We start from the raw sequence: 19,357 nt of genomic DNA on the forward strand, positions 1-19,357 counted from the left end.
TTTATTTTTGGCTGCACTGGGTCTTCGTTGCTGCACGCAGGCTTCTCTAGTTGCAGTGAGCGAGGGCTTCTCTTGTTGCAGAGCATGGGCTCTAGGTGCGTGGGCTTCAGTAGTTGTGGCACGCGGGCTCAGTAGTTGTGGCTCGAGGACTCTAGAGCACAGGCTCAGTAGTTGTGGCTCATGGGCCTAGTTGCTCCGCGGCATGTGGGATGTTCCCAGACCAGGGCTCAAACCCATGTCCCCTGCACTGGCCGGCGGATTCTTAACCACTGCGCCACCAAGGAAGTCCTGGATTTTTAAAACACTGGCAGTTTGTAAGGACTACTTCCTCCTCATTTCCCTAAGAACACATTTGGGTTCTGGGGAGTGTGACAGCAACTACTGTCTGGACATTTCATCTCATCTGTTACCAGCAACAGCTACATCCTTTGGAATCTGGTACAGTTCCCTTTGTATTACTGATGCTCCATCAATGCTGATCAAATCAAGGAAAAACTTAAGAGTAGCTCCTGTGCATTTTAAGACCCTTGTCCTCCTCTGACACTGCAACTTTGGGTTTCAGGGTTTTCATGGTCCCCACTGGCATAACAAATGCCCCTGGGTGGCCAGAAGGCTAGCAGAGCCATCTCTACACTAAATCAGTGTGGCCGGCGGGGCAGATGTCTCACCCACCAGCCTCATACACAGCTTCAAGTCTATGGGGTTCCCGGTACCTGGGAAATCTCAGATCTTTCCAAAAGCCTTTTGCACAGTAGCTCGTTCTGGCTTCCTTGGCTGCGGGGATGAGCCACCCCCCGGGCCTCTTGACCACAGGCTTTGTGGGGACAGTTGTTCCCTGAGTGTGGGAATTTCAGAGATAGAAGGAATCTCTCATTTGCTGCTTCCGGCTGATCCTGGGCTTCATCCTGATGGAGTTCTACCTTCTGGCAAGGAGGAGCTGGAGAGAACATCACTTTATCCACAAGCTAGATTCCCCCCCACCATTTCCCAGCTCCCTCTCCGCTTCCCACAGGAATTCCACCTCCGGCAAGGGCAGGAAGAGGGCCCAGGAACCCCTACCTGCTGAGCCCTCCTGCTTACACCACCCCATGTCCCCCCAGTAATGACATATGGGAAGAGAAGGTCAAAGGTGGCCTTGACAGTGACTGGTGATGCACTTAGCATCCCACCCTGTACCACCTCTTACCTCCCCAAGAGAAGAGAATGGAGTCATCCAACTGCTCCACACCAGGCATGTTCAAGGACTGGGGACACAGCAGGAAAGAGCACAAAGGCGACTGGCCGCAGCTGTTTCTCCCGCTGCACCACCGGCACGTCCCCGACAGCAGCAGGCACGATGCTGCACCGGCCATTTCCCTCGGAAATGACATTCATGTCTAACACCCCAAGTCTCTGACTCACCAGCTGCCTTGATTCTTCCTGCCAGCTGCAGGGACGTGGTGAGACAGCAAATCTTTGGAGCTCCCAGCCATCGACAGAAAAGTCCATGATTTCCAGGAGTCCCCAAACCTTGGGGCCTGGCTTTGTGGGAAGGTACACACTGGGATGTGACAATTGGCAGCCAAACCCCCCTGCTCCAAGCTGCAGATTAAAACCCCAACCCTGCAGAACTCCACGTCTAAGGGTCACAGACGCAGCTATAAGACAGGGGCATGAGGTTGGGGTAAAAGGACAATTGGGGCCACCTTTAGCTCCTGGATCCCACCAGAGATTGAGGTCAGGCCGCGGCAGTGAAAGCACTGAATCCTAGCCTCAGACCACCAGGGACCAGTGGCCAGTGACAAGGCCCTGGCCCGTCAGCTGTGCAGAAATGAATTTCCACAGAGAGACAGAAAGTAGTGAAACAAGCAAAGTGTTTATTAGGAGGAAAAAGGGTACGTGTGGATAGACACACGGGCGGGCTCAGAGAGAGAGTCTCGCCTCCGTGGTAGTTTGAATCGCTATTATGGGGCATTTCTTCCGGTTTCCTTTGGCCAATTATCTTGCGTTGCCTGGTTCTGGGTCCGTATTTGGTTTATCTCAGGGTCCTCCCCTGTGTGCATGCACATCTCTTAGCCAAGATGGATTCTAGTGAAGAGGCCTATGGGTAGGTTGACCTCACCTACTATGCGGTGGCGGCCCCTCCCTTTTTGACCTTCAAGGAGCCTTTCTGCGCATGTGTAGTCGGGAAGGTCTCCTTGATCTCAAGAATGAGGAACATGTGGTCTTTTATCTCTCATCTGGGCAGGGCTCAGCTCCTCTCTTGCTCCTGCTATTTTGGAGAATCTGTCCACAGGGGAGAAACTCCAGCAGTTCAGCCTGAGGCCCATCTATCTCCTGCCTCAGAATGATTGGTTGCTCCAAGCTCCCCTCTTCACGAACATCACAGGATCTGGGGTTTAAGGTTCAGTGTTGGTGCCCAGGGACGCCGGCCCTGGTTCTCACATATCTATTCGGTGTCAACCAACCTGGCATAGCCATGGGACTACAGTAAGCCGCTAAGAGCAGGGCAGCAGTATTTCAAACAGACACCCAAACACCTGTTTTTCTTGTTAAGTAAAAACAAGTTAATAGTCACACCAAAACCATGAAGAAAACCACAAGTGACCCAAGGATTTCTGACTCACCCCCTAGTCTGAGTAGTTTGTGACATTCCACCCAAAGCCATCACCCACCTGCAGGGGCACAGAAATGCCGATCAGCGGTCCTTTTGTCTCCCTAACTCAGGGTAATTACCCATGTGGCCTGCTCCCAGATCGCTCTTGCTTTCAGATTTAAAAAAAAAAAAAGAAAAAGAAAAAAAGAACAGCCAAAAAAAAAAAACACCCACCTTTCCCTTAAGCCCAAGTGACTAAGAAAAGCTAGCAAGGACCCTCCCTCAGACCATAATTGTGGGAAACCTCTTGCAAAACAGTTTCTCTGCAAGATAAACCGTGTCTGTTCCCAGCAGCTAAGTGCCACACCCGAGAGAACTGGTGAGAGATTTCCTTTAAGAAACTTCAAGAAAACGTTAAGAAAGCTTACTCTCCTACGCACCAGGAATAGCTGTGAAGATTGACTTATACCCTGAGAAAGATTTTTGCTTTTCTTTTTTTTTTTTTTTTTGGTCTTTAAAAAAATAAGTCAGCACAACATGCACCCCATTCTGGAAACCCGGGTCAGGAAGCTCTAACTCAGTCTGGGACTCGGAGCTCCCACAAGCAGAGGGTCTGGTACATGCCAGGCACAAGTCAAGGCCCTTTCCTGGCTAGCTGGGCTATGTATGTGCCACGAGCCCAGCTGCCCGTGAAAGCAGCGGGCGAGCCAGGCCCCAGAGCCCTCCGGGAAGAGGTGGCCAGTGTGGAAGTTGTCGTGCTCTGTGTCACACAGCTCAGGGCACGTGGTCGCACCTGGAGGGAACTGGGCCTGGGCCCCAAGCCCAAGGCTGCCTTCCTGGGGCTGGACGGTAAGCTCGGTGGGCTGTGAGGTTGCCTGTTCCCCAGCGCTTCCCCGGGGAGGAGGCGGGGGACTGGGACCATCCGACCCATCAGAGTCTCCCTCTCGGGGTTGGCAAGAGCCTGGAGGTCACAGCAGGGACAGAGGAGGGGACAGCCCCACCTCCACCTGCCCTCGGCCCACAGCCTTGGGCCCCTAGACCCCCCACCCTCCTGCCCTGCTGTGCCTGCGTCTGTCTGGGTCCCCTGCGATTCCCCAGCCTGCCCAGGCCCTGGGGACCACCTCCACTCCCTGAAAGCTGACCCATAAGCACGGTGTTCAGGACCTCGCGGACAAGGAAGCAGCTGAAACTCAGAGAAGACACAAAGGGCAAGAATATGAACGGGCTGCCTGGGGGCCCCGGGGTGAGGAGGGGCTGGGTGTCCAAACCCGCACCTGCAGGGGCTGCCCCGCTCACGCCTGTCATGGGAGCATCAGCCCAGGGCACGAGGAAATGTGACTCTGCTCAGGGAAACATATCTCCCCCAGACGTCTCTCCGGGAACTGGGAACCGCCCCCCGCCCCAGCCATTTGACCCTCCCCCATGCCCGGCTGGTCCTAGCTTGTTACCTCTGCTCCTCTGTTGACTGTTCTGTGGGATGAGGCACAAGAAAGGGGACGTTCAGCCAGGACCTTCCAAGCTTTTTCACTACATTTCCTATATTTCAACATAGAATCACACCCAGCTTAAGAGGTGGGAGGTTTGGCCCATTTTACGGATGAAGAAGCTGAGGCAGAGTGAGGTTATGTAAGGTGTGCAGGGCCGGGTGGGCGGCTGGAGGCCCAGGTCCACCCGTGAACATCAGACACTGCAGCCCGCTGCTCTGCAGTCACACACGCACAGTTTCTCACCTTCCAGCTGCACCTGGCAGAGGCCAGTGCCCTAGAGAAAAAGAATCTGGAGGGTCTGATGCTTGACCTTCTGCCACAGAGTGGTCCTCAGTACCGGGCATCTCGGGGAGAAGGTGGGCTGGGGTAGTCCAGGGGGGCATCTTTGGACAGCCTCTCCGGGCGCCCTCCGGCACCTCACATCAGCATCACGAGCGCTGGCTGGTGTACGGCTGGCTGCACGCCTCATCGTTTTAGCTAGGACATTTCTACAAATCTTTTTTATGGGTACTGAAAAGAAACAACCTTGAACTTGAGAGTCATAATGTCCCGCTTCCGCAGCGCTCAGAATCTATGTCACCCCTGAGGCTCCGAACCCAGCCGTTAGCAGGAAAAAAAGCCCTCTGAACCTCAAGGACAGACACAAATCACTTCAGAGGGCCAAGACCCCTTCTCTAGACACCCTCAAGACTGCCTCCTTTGGAGTCTACAGACTTAGAATGATGTGTAAAATGACAACTTTGACACTCTTCAGAGGGGAGCATCCAGCCTGGCCCCAGAGTTCCTAGGACAAGCTGGCTGGTGACCAGAAACAAGGAAAAGTCAGGAGCAACAAGAGCTGCTGTCCGGGGGTCTGCATGCCCACTGGCCATGACTGCTTGTCACAACTTGGGTGACTTTTATGACTTTTACCTGGATATCCAAAATCTTTAAAACCTGGTTGCCCTACAGGTGAAAATAATAAAGCTTTTGGTGAAGACAAAGAAGCCAGGAAAGTGTGTGGCATGTTCTAGAAAAGAGCTCCTTCCCCAGCATCGTATTCTTAACTGTTGTTGTTTCCACGGGTTGGGACACAAGGTCAATTTTTAGTATTCATGCATTTTCTTCCTCCTATTTGGCCTAGGGCTCTTTAAGTAACCCGTCAAATCTTGATGTCTCTTTACAAACTTGGATTGATTTGCAAAGATGTTCACCGAACTTTTATACATAGTTGTAAAAAGTTGGCACTGGTGTATTTGTCCCATAATATGGGAATGGTTAAATAAATTACGACACATCCATAAGACGGAAAAAACAGCAGCAAGTCCAAGATGGCGTTTTTCAAGGCTATTTAACAACGTGGAAACTTGGTTATGCTCTAATGTTAAGTGGAAAGCTATAGTTACACACAATTATATACACAATGAATACCGAAATGACAATAAATCATACATACATGTGTATAAACATATAACTGGAAAGAAATATAACAAAATGTCAAGAGTGGCTATCTCTGCATGGTGAGATTGGAGATCATTTCTATTTTCTCCTGTGTCCCTTCATTATTTTCTATATGTTGTCTTTCGAATTTAAAAAAGCTATTGAGGGCTTCCCTGGTGGCGCAGTGGTTGAGAGTCCGCCTGCCGATGCAGGGGACACGGGTTCAAGCCCTGGCCCCGGAAGATCCCACATGCCGCGGAGCAACTATGCCCGTGAACCACAACTACTGAGCCTGCGCGTCTGGAGCCCGTGCTCCGCAACAAGAGAGGCCGCGACAGTGAGAGGCCCGCGCACCGAGATGAAGCGTGGTCTCCGCTCGCCACAACTAGAGAAAGCCCTCGCACAGAAACGAAGACCCAACACAGCCAAAATAAATAAATAAATAACATAAAATAAAATAAAAATAAAAAAGCTATTGAAATTTCCACCAAAAATGACAAGAAAAAAATTTTCCATCATTAACAGTGCAAGTTTGGAATAAGAGGAAAATTTTCTACATGGCACTTCAGTTAAATACTGCCCTGGTCTGCCTTGGCCCTGCAGAGATGGGCTTGACCTGTGGTGCTGGCCTCTTGTCCCTATTCCCAAGAAGGAAGCAGACGGGGCTCAGGCCGGGCAGCAAAGGGTGGGCAGCAACGCTTGAAATTCACAACAAAGTGTCTCAGTACGTCTGACTTAAAGCATCCAGTGTTTTCTGTGTCTTTCAGTATGTTTCTGATGCTGTAATGAGATGCAGGAGAAGGTTATATAATTGTTTACGTCGGGGGCTTTTTTTTTTTTTTTTTTAAGAAGGGTGTCAGGTATAAGCCACAGGATACATGAAGGTGCTGAAGACACTCGTGGACCCCAGCGTGGAGCGTGACCATGGCCACAGCTTCCCTGTCCCACGACAGCTCTGACCAAGGGGCAGTTCCACCTGGAGCGCTGTGCGGTGGGTGGGGAGGGGTACTTTCCAAGGCTGTACCGGCTGCAACAGAGAGGAGGCCAGGCGGATGGGCCCCCCCCCCCGCCCCGGAGGCAGCCAGCAGGACCGGCCAGTGCGAGTTCCCTGGTTAGGACGGAAGCAGCACTGAAGGCCAGTCTCTGATGTGGCTGCACGTGACCCTGCGTAATCACCCACATGCCCCTGGGCATCCCCCACCTGGCTTCCTCCACTCCCCCTGCACATGTTGAGATAATAAAAATTCCTTCTCCAATATAGGCCAGAGAACTTGGTTTCACAATGCTGCACACTCCAAACATCCTGACAACACCAGTGCTCCCGATGAGGTGGCCAAGCACCCCCCAGAAGGATGTTTCACATCCGCACTCCCCAGCCTCTGGAACAGAGGACGTGGCTCCGTGTGGCCAGCCTGGGAATCAGCCCCCAATATACAGGGGAGCCCACGGGAAGGGGTAGCCTTCCAGGCGGCCCGGCGCTCAGGTCTACGGAGTCGGCCAGGCCACCGAGGTGCAGGGGGCCTGAAGGAAGGGCCCTCGGGACTTCTGCCGCCGCCAGGACAAGGGGACTTACGCCCTAGAGCCCTTCTGCTCTGTGGGCTGCATCTCTGATCACTGTCCTTCCTAACTTGAGGATTTGAGACAATTACATGAGATCATGGTGAAGGCTTGGTCCCTCTGATAAAATGGTGAAAATCCTATGTAAATGCAAGTTATATTGATTTTTTTTTTAAAAACTTTTTTTAAGGCAAAGTAATAATAAGCCTAAAGATGTCGTCGTTAATGATTTCAGGTAAGAGTTTCTGCTTCAAGCTGAGGAAGCGGGATGGAGAAGAAGGAAGGACCGGCACTCAGAGCAGGGCTGGGGGCGGAGCAGGGGGCGGGGCGGAGGGCAGGGAGAGACTGGGGTCAGCCAATGACAGTTCCAGGGGGAGGGCAGAGGAGGGTGGGGCCTGCAAGGACAGCTCTGGAGAGCTGGGCAGGGAGGACCCTGGGGTGTGGGGAGCAGAGGGAGAGGCCCAAGGGTCGCTGGGCGTGCAAGGCTCGGGGACGGAGGAGGTGATACTAGGCCCTGACCAGGGACCTGGAAGGACTTCAGGTGCTGGGTTCGGGACTGGAGCGTCTCCAGATGCCACGCTCGGGGAGGCTGGTAGAGGCGCTGAGCTACAAGACGCTGCTCAAGGCTTTCCTTCCTAAAGCAGATGTGAGCAGAGGCACGCTCGGCCGTACCACTAATGTGCACTGTGCAGGCAACGATTTTCACATCGAGTTTGAGAGCAGGAAGGACCCCTGGACCAGCATGTCCCAGTATTTCTCCTCATCACCACCATCACCACACAAAGAGGGTTTTGTGGTCAAAAGTCGAGGGAAATGCTCACTGAACACCCTGAGTAGTCCTCTTCCTGCAGGTATTTGCACAGCCTGTAATATGCTAACACGTTTTGTAAGAGAAAAGATGGGGCTTCCCTGGTGGCACAGTGGTTGAGAATCTGCCTGCCAATGCAGGGGACACGGGTTCGAGCCCTGGTCTGGGGGGATCCCACATGCCGTGGAGCGGCTGGGCCCATGCGCCACAACTACTGAGCTTGCGCGTCTGGAGCCTGTGCTCCGCAACAAGAGAGGCCGCGATAGTGAGAGTCCCGCGCACCGTGATGAAGAGTGGCCCCCGCTCACCGCAACTAGAGAAAGCCCTCGCACAGAAACGAAGACACAACACAGCCAAAATAAATTAATTAATTAATAAACTCCTATCCCCAACATCTTCTTAAAAAAAAAAAGAGAAAAGGTGGAAAAGTCATTGTTTTCCAGATGCAGTTGACCAAGGAGAGACACCTACAAGCATCTGGAACACCATTCACTGTTCCTCATTTAAAAGAAGAAGGAGAAGCTCAGGAGGTTGAAGGACTTGGCTGAGGCCATTGGACCAGTTCACCGTGCATTCAGAAGCTGCCCCTTCCGTTGTTTACTCCCTCAGGTGTATCTGGCCCTGGTCTCCCGCTCCACTCAGGTAACCTGCTTATGTTGAATTCCACCATCTTCCCTTCATGCAACCTCCCTCCCTATCACCCCAGAAGCAATACTATGAAGACGAATTTTGTAGAACCTTAAACCATATGTCCCACTGCTAAATATACACTTTGATCATGTATTGCTTGGAATGACACTGCAGCTCACTTAAGCATGGATGTATGTGATGGTTCCATCCATTAGGAGCCAATAGAACAAGAGCCTCTAACCAAAACGGTGGGCTTTTAAAACCAGATGGAATCCCGGCTCACTCCCTCCTCAGGAAGCCCTCCGTCACTCACCCTCGATGGCTCACAGTAGGAACAGAGCAAAGAGACACCCCCTCATCGTGTCCAGGACCAAGGGCGAGCCCCGAAAGAGAGTGCTTTGTTTAGCAGGCTCACAGGAAGGCTGGATGGTGTGAGCTTTTTTTAAAAACCTTGTCTGGGTATAATTAAAGTACCATATAGCCTGGCCTCTCCCCATCTCTCCTTTCTTGTATCTGGACCAGAAAACAAAAGGAATCATGATCTTTCCTTGTTGGACAGAAATAAACTGCTGAGCTCCCTGTTGCTTTCACGGTGGCCCTCGGACTCAGGATCACCAGCCACTAAGATGAAGAGCACAGGAGGAGAGAGGAAAGGCTCGGTGGGGTTGCTGGACCAAAGTCAAGGATGCAAAAATAAGAGAAGAGGAAAGTCAGGGCCTGAAAGAGCTCACCGCCCAAGGTGCTGGGGTGCGGCCTATGCCACCAGAGCTACCCACCCAATGTGCCCACCCCCAGGCCTCCCCAGTGGGGGCCGCAAAGGCCGAGACTAGGATGCCTGGAGGAGGCCACCCAGCTGGTCTCCTTCAGCCACAGACAGTCTCATCCCCCCTGTGTCCCAGTGTGTGTGGTACAAATGTATTCCCTATGTGGACCCTTGCAGAGGATGCTCTCCGGCCTCTCTGGGATTGGATTAAGTGCCCTTCCTCAGTATCCCCATGATTAGAAATCCTGCTCTCTGGGTTTGCATGAGTGAGAGCTGCCGGAACCTCCACTCCCCATATGTCCACGGCTTACACGTTAATAGGTAGTCGGCATCATTCTCACCAAACATTTGCCACGTGCCAGGCACTGTTTAAAACACAACTGAGGGCCTCCCTGGTGGCGCAGTGGTTGAGAGTCCGCCTGCCAATGCAAGGGACGCGGGTTCGTGCCCCGGTCTGGGAAGATCCCACATGCCGCGGAGCGGCTAGGCCCGTGAGCCATGGCCGCTGAGCCTGCGCGTCCGGAGCCTGTGCTCTGCCACGGGAGAGGCCACAACAGTGAGAGGCCCGCGCACCGCAAAAAAAAAAAAAAAAAAAGATGTAAAACACCTGCCCTGACCAGTCGGGGAGGAAGCCCTGTGGCCAGTGGCTTGGGGAAGATTCACGGGGCAGGGAAGGCCTGTCCCAGAGCTGAGTGACAGCAGTGCCCAGAGACGGGATCTGGGTACGATGAGTTCAGGGGAGCGTGAGGTGTTTCTAGAAGGTGTGTTCCGCAGAAGGTTGGTTCTGCTGTGGTTGTTTTTATTGAACTAAAAATGCTCGAAATGATGCAAAAAAGAGCACATCACTCTCCATTTCTTTTCTCGGCCACTAGGAAACAGCACACCACACACCAGAATGTTACCCTGCAAGGTCAGGTGAAGGGCAAGGCGGGCCCAGCTCAGCCGTGGGAGAAGCAGAGCCCACACGGCTCACCGACCACCCCCCCACGAACCAAAACACCGCAGAGGAGGTTTTGGGAATGAAAACCACAGGTGAGTCAACACAGGGGAACCATTCCACTCTTAAGACTTGAAAAGAACTTTCCAGGGAAAGGGAAGCCTCCCCCGACCCCCACCAAGTGAGATGGCAGCCGGCTCAGGTCACACGGGTCCTAACACAGTCCTCCTGCCTCCTGCCCGCCTTGACAAGGTCAAGTGAACCTCTCCTCGTGGCCTGAGGACTCTTCTGCCACACCACGAGGGATCTTAGTTCCCCAAGCAGGGATCGAACCCGGGCCCCCTGCAGTGGAAGCGCAGAGTCCTAACCGCTGGACTGCCAGGGAAGTCCCCAGAGGGCTCTTCTAACTCCAGGTCCCCTGCACACCCGCCCCTGCGGAGGCAGGGAAGTGACCCCAGAATGACTGAGCAGCCACCATGACCTCTGTCTTTGCTGGGTTTAATAAAGAAGTTTGTTGGTGCATTGGACTCAATTCCCTAACAGTAAAAAAAAAACACCCTTCAAAGTTTTCAAGGAAAAGTCCATGTCTAGGGGTGGGAGGGAAGGCGGCAAACTGAGAGGGAATTTTGCCCCAGAGGAGTGAGTCCGAAATACACCCACCCCGCCCCTGAACGCGCTAAACCCTCATCACAGCTGATGACTCCGGGTGCTTGTGTGTCTGGCACTGAGCTAAGCTCTGCAACAGTGATCTCCTTCCGTGCTCAGTGACGTCGTACCGTGGCTTCTACTATTCCCCCCTTTTACCGACAAAGAGCCTGAGTGCCCATGGTCACCCGGCAGGTAAATGGCAGAGCTAGAATTCGAGCACAGGCCAGGCTGGCTCCAAATCCTAGGCTGTTGGCCACCCCATCGCCCTGAAATGTGCCAGCAGACTGCCTCATCCTAGTCAAGTCAACACGGGAACCGGCCAGATGCCCAGGACCAACACAGAGCCAAGTCCAAGCTGGAGTGGCAGCTCACCAGAGGGTCCTGTCGCTCCAATCACCAGCGGCAAGACATCAACAGAGCCCCTCAAGACTTTGTTAAGTACAAAGCCAAGGGTGTCTACAACTCCTGTGATGCAACAGCAACTTAGGCTGGAGAGAGAGAACGGAGGAGAGGGAGAAAGGGAGGCGAGGATGGGCAGACACTGTCTCCCGGAGTCTGGACCCAACTGTAATGTGCCCTCTGCAAGCTGACGAGTTGCCGTCGGCAGGTTGGAAGGTTTAGCAGAAGCGACTAGCATGTGCAGGAAATGCCTTGCGTCCCTCAGCCTGCTCGGCTGGGCATTCAGGGCCCCCACCTGTGCTCTTGGCACCCTGTGACTCTGCAGTTGCCTGGAGCCCTGCCAGCAGCAGCCATCCTGCAGCTCCAGCCACCTTTGGTGACCCAGGACCGTCCCACCTTCACCCTGAGCATCAGCAGCCTGCTTTCTCTTGCTGGGGGTTCCCGGCTCCACACGCCTGGGTGAAGGAGGGCAGAGGGCAGATCTCACTGCTCAAGGAGCAGGCACTTCTCTGAGACGCAAGCTCTTAACCCAGACCCATGGGTCCAAGATGTCAGGCCAGCTGTGCAGACGCACTGCCTCTCCAATGGGAGCTGGTCCAGCACTTTCCTTGGGTTCCCAGAGAGGCCACCCTGGTTAGGTGGGTGAGTCCGGGAGGAGAGGCAGAGATGCCTTAAGGAATAACCCTCCTCCAGCTCCGCAGTCAGGCTCTGAGAGATTCAGGGCAGCACCAGCCACAGCAAAAAAATGAGCATTGGGGACTTCCCTGGCGGTCCAGTGGTTAAGACTCTGTGCTTCCAATGCAGCGGGTGTGGGTTCGATCCCTGGTCAGGGAACTAAAATCCCATATGCCATGCGGTGTGACCAAAAAATTTAAAAAAAAAAATTTTTTTTAATGAGTATCAGATTTTCAGCAGCCTGGAGCCCGGTGTTTCCAGCACTGAGTTAAGGTAGAGCGGCCTTCCCAGACGCACAAGGCCCGCTCTGGAAGGGGACTCACCAAGGGCAACTCGACCCTCTGCTGGGCCTGCTACATACTCTCTCTCCCTTTATTCTTATACAATTGTTTTCTTTTTATGTACTTATTAAATATTCAAGTAATAGATAAGTCCTCACTCATGCAAACGTTACAGAAGTCTACAGAGATGCGCTAGGGCGTGTGCACACCCACAGTCCTGCTGTCCTCTTATTCCAGTGATTCTGGGAGGGGACAAGCTGACCCCGAGAGCCCAGCTGCCTGCAGCAGCCATATCCAACAAGTACCAGGAGGCAGAAGCAGGCGAGAGCCTGCACAAGGCACCCTGAGGATGCCAGGGGAGGCCTGATGGCAGAGGCAGAGGGCGCTGAGGACACACCCAGGCCCAGGTCCCTGAACCTCCCAGGCCTGGCCGCATTGCAGAATCTCAGCCTCCGTCACCCACTTAGCGTCTTAGGAATTAATTACCCGATTGCTCCAGGCAGAATCCAGGAGCCTGGAGGACGCTGCAGGCAATTTGCGGAGGCCTGGAGAGCGAGGGAAGCAGCATTTGATGCCAAATGTCAGCAGAACCCTCAGAGGATGGATTTTGATATTTTAACATTTACTACAGCTCTGACTGCATCTGAAGTTACCAGTCCTCTGATAGAAGAACTTGGTTGTGATAAGTTTATCAACAGCAAGTGATGAAACTGCTTCAAGAGAACCTCTGCATTCAGGACAGTCCTATCAATCTGGTAGCTTGATTAAAAAAAATCAAAGTATGTGAGAATAAGGCAAAGCACTGATGAAAACAAAGGAAGCTTATCATGAAAAAGCATCAGAAAAAATTGGGGAAGAAAATCAAAAGCATCATAAGACTCCTCTAACATTCTTTGAGTTTGTATTGATCTAGATTCTTTTCCTCGCGTTGTGGACAATGTCTTCCAAATGGTTCCGCTAAAGTGTAAAGGAAAGTTTTGTAAACTTGAAGCTTGATTAAGAAAAATTGCCGATGATAAAGCCCATGATGATGAAGGAAATTAGAAAATAGTGATGACAAGAATAAGGAATTACAGTTATTAGGACTGGAAGGCTATAGAGAAAGCTTGAGGTTTTCAGAAGATGTGCTTTCATCGTGTCAGAGTCAACGGAAGTCTTTAGTGTAGGATTGGTTTTAGTGTTTTCTGAGATAGTTCATATGGCAAGGCATGTACATATTATATATAGTACATGATGCCATGTTTTAAAGAATATCTGAAATTTCTGGGGAAAAAAAAGAGTAAAAAATTATATTCTAAGTCCCTTCAGGGCTGAGTTAAAGGCAAATGCTTCCAGTTAGAGCTCAAACATTCCCCCAGGGGTCTTGGCCTCAAAGATGCCACGGAGACACCAGGATGGGCAGTCAGGGCGCACTGCTGTGGTCAGAGCGCTTCCAGAGGGCAAGTCCTCACCCCTCGCATCTCACCCGCCCCAAATACTACTCGAGGCTTTTACTGAGTCCACCTCAGAAGTATTCTCCTAGAAGACTGTGATCTGGTCATCCACAAAATCCAAGAGCCCATTGAAGTGAAAAAGGCAGGGCTGGCTTTGTAAGACCACTTGAGTCAGCTGACACACCTCAGAAGACAAACAAGTAATTCACCCACCAATTTCAAAACCCACTCCAAGGCATCAGGGCCTGTGTTTCCCTCCTACGCCCTCTTTTATTCCTGGCAGTGGTTGTGCACCTCTACCCCAAGCTGTTCCCCCTGAGTCATCCGCCGCCACGAGCCCCTGCTCAGTCTGGGTAGGTAACCAATTTGGACCAAGGAGGCGGAGCTTCCAGAGAGCCCGGGGCCCCAGGGTGTCCCGCCCCACGGTCTTCCTGATTGAGGCCTTGGGGAGCTCTGTGCTCCTCCCTGCGGGAGCCAAGGTTGAGAACATTCTTCTCTCCATCAGGGCTCCATCCAGGTCTTCCTCCGAGGCCTGCTGTACTGTCTTAGCGTGACTAGTGTATCGCGTTGCCCAGCAACATGGGAATCATGACCTCCGGGGGCTAGAACCCCCTCCCCAGGAGCCAGACCCAGGGCTCGGTGCTTTACTTGGGGAGCAGACACAAAAGGATGGCTTCCAACTACCATAGGAAGCAACTGAGGGCCCCAGGCACAGCTAGCATCCCAGCCCACGCCAGCCTGACATCCAAGCCAGACCCTCCCACCACAGAACCTATATCGCCAGCCAGTTTTCAGCCTATAATGAATTATTTCATTCCTTCTGAAAAACAAGAGAGAAAGACGATCAAAACCCAGGGAGCTGCCTTTTTCACTGAATCCACAGTTTCCAAAACATGGCCTCAGGGGACTCACTTTTAAAATTTAACTTAGAAGATTACTAGCGGGATGGATAGGTGGTGACGGGCAGGGAAGGAGAGAAGCGTGCTACAGCGAGGTCAAAGCAACATTCCCTCTTTGCAGGGCTATTTGGTGGAAATATGTCTGACTGGCCAGCCATGTCACCAAGCACGCTGCCACCAATTGGCCGGGAGGGGGTAATAGTCCATCTCCAACGGTTTACTTTGCTGGTAGCTATTCAAGCACACGCAGAGTCCAGATGGATGCTCAGGACCATCCTTTACTTCACATCAGGCCATACGTTCCAACCCTTACAGCACCCCCAGGGATGGGGGCGTTGGAAGCAGTCATTGCCCACCCCAAGCCAGGCTCCTGTGGTCACCCTCTCGTGGGCGCTGGGGGGGAGCTCTTCTTTTGTTCCCCAAGGCCCCTTCCCCTCCTTTGGTGTGGTCAGGTGGGGAGACGGAGGCGCTCACTGTGGTCTAGCTTCAGGGTAGAGTAACCACAAGACAATCAGACTGCAAAATTAAACTCACCAGAGCAGGGTTCCTCTGTGCTTTTATGCTAAAAGAGCCTCTTTGTAGTATCGTGTCGTATTTCAAAAATGTCCTCTTGTGTGTGTTGGGGTGTGGGAGGGTAGATACATACATATATAGGTCCCAGGAAGAAATGGGGAAGGGGAGAGAAGTCATTCCCATTGCATTTATCACATTCTGTGTAAATTTTCAAAATCCATTTGTAGTTAATAGGAGATGCTGCATTCTACCTGCACAGGTGAACCTAAGTAGTTATTTCAAAAATGGTAGCCCTGGGGCTTCCCTGGTGGCGCAGTGGTTGAGAGTCCGCCTGCCGATGCAGGGGACGCGGGTTCGTGCCCTAGTCCGTGAAGATCCCACATGCCGCGGAGCAGCTGGGCCCGTGAGCCGTGGCCGCTGAGCCTGCGCGTCCGGAGCCTGTGCTCTGCAACGGGAGAGGCCACAACAGTGAGAGGCCCACGTACCGCAAAAAAAAAAAAAAAAAAAAAAATGGTAGCCCTGGAACTTCCCTGGCGGTCCAATGGTTAAGACTCCATCCTTCCAAGGCAGGGGGTGCAGGTTCGCTCCCTGGTTGGGGAACTAAGATCCTACATGGTGTGTGGCATGGCCAAAAAATTTTTTTTAATTAAAAAAACATGTTTTAGGGCTTCCCTGGTGGCGCAGTGGTTGAGAGTCCGCCTGCCGATGCAGGGGACACGGGTTCGTGCCCCGATCCGGGAAGATCCCACATGCCGCGGAGCGGCTGGGCCCGTGAGCCATGGCCGCTGAGCCTGCGTGTCCGGAGCCTGTGCTCCACAACGGGAGAGGCCGCAACAGTGAGAGGCCCGCGTACCGCAAAAAAAAAAAAAAAAAAAAAAAAAAAAAAAAAAAATTTTTAAATGGTAACCCCATCTCCATCCCCACCAAGGTAATATTTTCCACCAAGCGAGTCAATAATGCAAAACAAGCCCATTTTTCCATGAGGTAAACAACACAGCAGGTTAGAAACACACCATCCATGGATTTTGCTCCTAACAAAAGCACCTTGTAAAAAGGAGCATTTTAAATGAGACCCAGGACACAAATACCTTTAAAAGTTGCAACACTGAGAAGGAGAACGTGTCTGCACAAAACAGCACGTTCCATGATTCCCCTGAACCTTAGGACGGACGGCTCTCAGGCCAGAGTCTGTCATGGACTCACGGAGTAACCCCGCCCCCGCCCCGCACCCGGTCCAGCCCTGTCCACTCTGGGCTGCAGCCCTTTCCCGCCAGGAAAGTGGATCCATTCCTCAAACGAACTCCCCTGGGAGAACCAACTTCTACCAGAGCCCCCGCCATCTGGACAGCCTCAGAAACTTAAGCTCAAGGACCGAGAGTATAGCCAGGTCCCCTCAGTTTTATTTTCCTTACAGATGATTTTTTTTAATGTTCCGTAAATGGTTTTAGGCAAAGAAGAACCACTTTCAGAGGTTCGTAAAACGGAATGCTGTTTCAACTTTGGGCCCGAGGAAATGCACCAGGAGACCCATTCTAGATCACTATAGCCCCTATCCTCTTGCTGCCACCCACCTAAAGATAAAAGGATGGTCTCGGTGATGAGGATCCCACAGCTGAAGCCCCCATGGATGTCTCCCCTCTGGAGTGATGATACTTACAGAGCAGGTTTTCCTGGTAGGACGTTGCAAGGACACGGAGTCATCCTTTATCCTTCTTTCCAACTTTTGGGTAACATTTTTCAGTTTTTTCCACGTAAGTTTTCTTTCTCTCGTTTGTTCCCACATCTCCAGGAGGTAGATAAAGGAGGTAAGCTTTCCCTTTTGGCCCTTAGGGGGAAACGAAGGCCCACAGTGATAAGAAGAAGTTATGTGCAACCTTGGTGTGAACTGCAGACAAAGCTAGAGCTGGAGCAGAATGGGGGTGCCTCCAGGGGGCACCCACCCCAGAGAAGAGGGACGTGTAGAATACTGGGTAGCCTTGACCTCTGCATGGCTGCACACGGCAGCTCTGCTAAGACCTTCCATCTCCTAACTGATGGAAGATGGAAGGACTCACACCTCCTCACTCCCAGCCCGGCGCCCCTGCCCCACAAGCAAACTGCAAGATCTGGTTTGGGACCCCAGAAGGTGGTGGAGGAGGTGTCCTGGCAGAGCGCACCCCCATCTCAGTTACGGCCTTGGCAGGGCCCGGCCAGGACTCACAGCTGGGTCACGTTCTTCATGTTTTTTGTTGTTGTTTGGTTTTCTATTGACATATAGTTGATTTACAATGTTGTGTTAGTTGCAGGTGTACAGCAAAGTGATTCAGTTATATATATATTCTTTTTCAGATCTTTTTCCATTATAGGTTATTACAAGATATTGCATATAGTTTCCTGTGCTATAGAGTATGTCCTTGTTGATTATCTATTTTATATATAATAGTGTGCATAGGTCAGTCCCAATGTCCTAATTTATCCCTCCTCCCTCCTTTCGCCTTTGGTAACCATACATTTGTTTTCTATGTTTGTGAGTCTGTTTCTGTTTTATAAATATGTTCATGTATATCATTTTTTAAAAATTAGATTCCACCTATGAGTGATACCATATGATATTTGTCTTTCTCTTTCTGACTTACCTCACTTAGTATGACCATCTCTAGGTCCATCCATGTTGCTGCAAGTGGCATTATTTCATTCTTTTTTATGGCTGAGTAATATTCCATTGTATATATGTACCACGTCTTCTTTATCCATTCCTCTGTCAGTGGACGCTTAGGTTGCTTCCATGTCTTGGCTGTTGTAAGCAGTGCTTCCATGAATATTGGGGTCCATGTATCTTTTCAAATTAGAGTTTTGTCTGGATATACGCCCAGGAGTGGGAGTGCTGAATCACATGGTAGTTCTATTTTTAGTTTTTTAAGCAGCCTCCATACTGTTCTCCAGAGCGGTTGCTCCAGTTTACATTCCCACCAACAGTGTAGGAGGGTACATTCTTCATGTTTTTAAAGACAATTTATTAAAAGAAAACAGGAAGTGAGTGAGCAGAGGAAAAAGGCTGGTCTTGAATTGACGGTAATGTTCTCTCCCCACCTTTTGAACAGTCCTCCATGAGAAATATATGCTCAAACATAGAAATAGGGGGGGGAAAGTGGTTTATGTCTTTTATACATATTGTGCAACATTGACATTTTGTAGCTTTGGGTTTATATAACTAGCACTTTTTTTTTTTTTTTCTTTTTGCGGTATGCGGGCCTCTCACTGTTGTGGCCTCTCCCGTTGCGGAGCACAGGCTCCGGATGCGCAGGCCCAGCGGCCATGGCTCACGGGCCCAGCCGCTCCGCGGCATATGGGATCCTCCCAGACTGGGGCACGAACCCGTATCCCCTGCATCGGCAGGCGGACTCTTAACCACTGCGCCACCAGGGAGGCCCTATAACTAGCACTTTTTATCTCCTCTATCAAAGCATCATTTTCAAAATATTAGAAACGTGGCTCTCATACCCTCAGATATATACTAAGCACATTTATTCAACCCATTAATGAGGGAATCAACAGGATGGGAAAGCTGCTTCTCAGAGCATTTGAAGAGCATAGATGCATAGTCAGCTGGAAAGAAAATGCTGAGATAAGTGTCTTAGTCTGTTCAGCTGCTATAACAAAATACCATAGATTAAGTAGGTTATAAACAACAAAAATTTATTTCTTCCAGTTCTGGAAGCTGGGAAGTCCAAAATGATGACACCAGCGATTCAGATGACACCAGGACTCAGTGTCTGGTGAGGACCCCATCCTGATTCATGGAAAGCTGTCTTCTCACTTTGTCTCACATGGCAGACAGGGTGAGGGAGCTCTCTGGGCCTCTTTTATAAGAGCACAAATCTCCATCTTCATGACCTAATCACCCCCTAAAGGCCTCACATCCTAATACTCTCATCTTGGGGGTTAGGATTTCAACATGAATTCGCGGGGGACACAAACTCAGTTCATTCAGTTCATTGCACTAAATTACATACAAAACTGGTTCATAGTCTATGGTACAATAAAACTGTAACATCGTTGTTTTATTGTAAGTTTTAGTTTTTTTCCTCAAAAAACTAAAAATAGAGCTACCATATGACCCTTCAATCCTACTCCTGGGCATATATCCAAACAAAACTGTAATTCGAAAAGATACATGCACCCGAATGTTCATAGCAGCACTATTTACAATAGCCCAGACATGGAAGCAACCTAAGTGTCCATTGACAGAGGAATGGATGAAGAAGATGTGGTATATATACATATATACAATGGAATATTACTAAGCCATAAAGAAGAATGAAATAATGCCATTTGCAGCAATATGGATGGACCT

The 19,357-nt window shown here is 51.1% G+C and overlaps 1 long non-coding RNA gene across 1 annotated transcript; it reads right to left on the reverse strand.

Annotated features, from left to right (window-relative positions):
- LOC132501967 (uncharacterized) lies at window positions 1-1,345 on the reverse strand. Its single transcript, XR_009534362.1, has 3 exons — window positions 1,187-1,345; window positions 714-937; window positions 1-288 (listed from the first exon to the last, which is right to left on the reverse strand). It is a non-coding gene; the product is annotated as an uncharacterized LOC132501967 (long non-coding RNA).
- Window positions 1,346-19,357: the final 18,012 nt, after the last annotated feature.

This window comes from Mesoplodon densirostris, chromosome 14 (assembly GCF_025265405.1).
Source record: "Mesoplodon densirostris isolate mMesDen1 chromosome 14, mMesDen1 primary haplotype, whole genome shotgun sequence".
In the NCBI taxonomy this organism is placed as follows: Eukaryota; Metazoa; Chordata; class Mammalia; order Artiodactyla; family Ziphiidae; genus Mesoplodon; species Mesoplodon densirostris.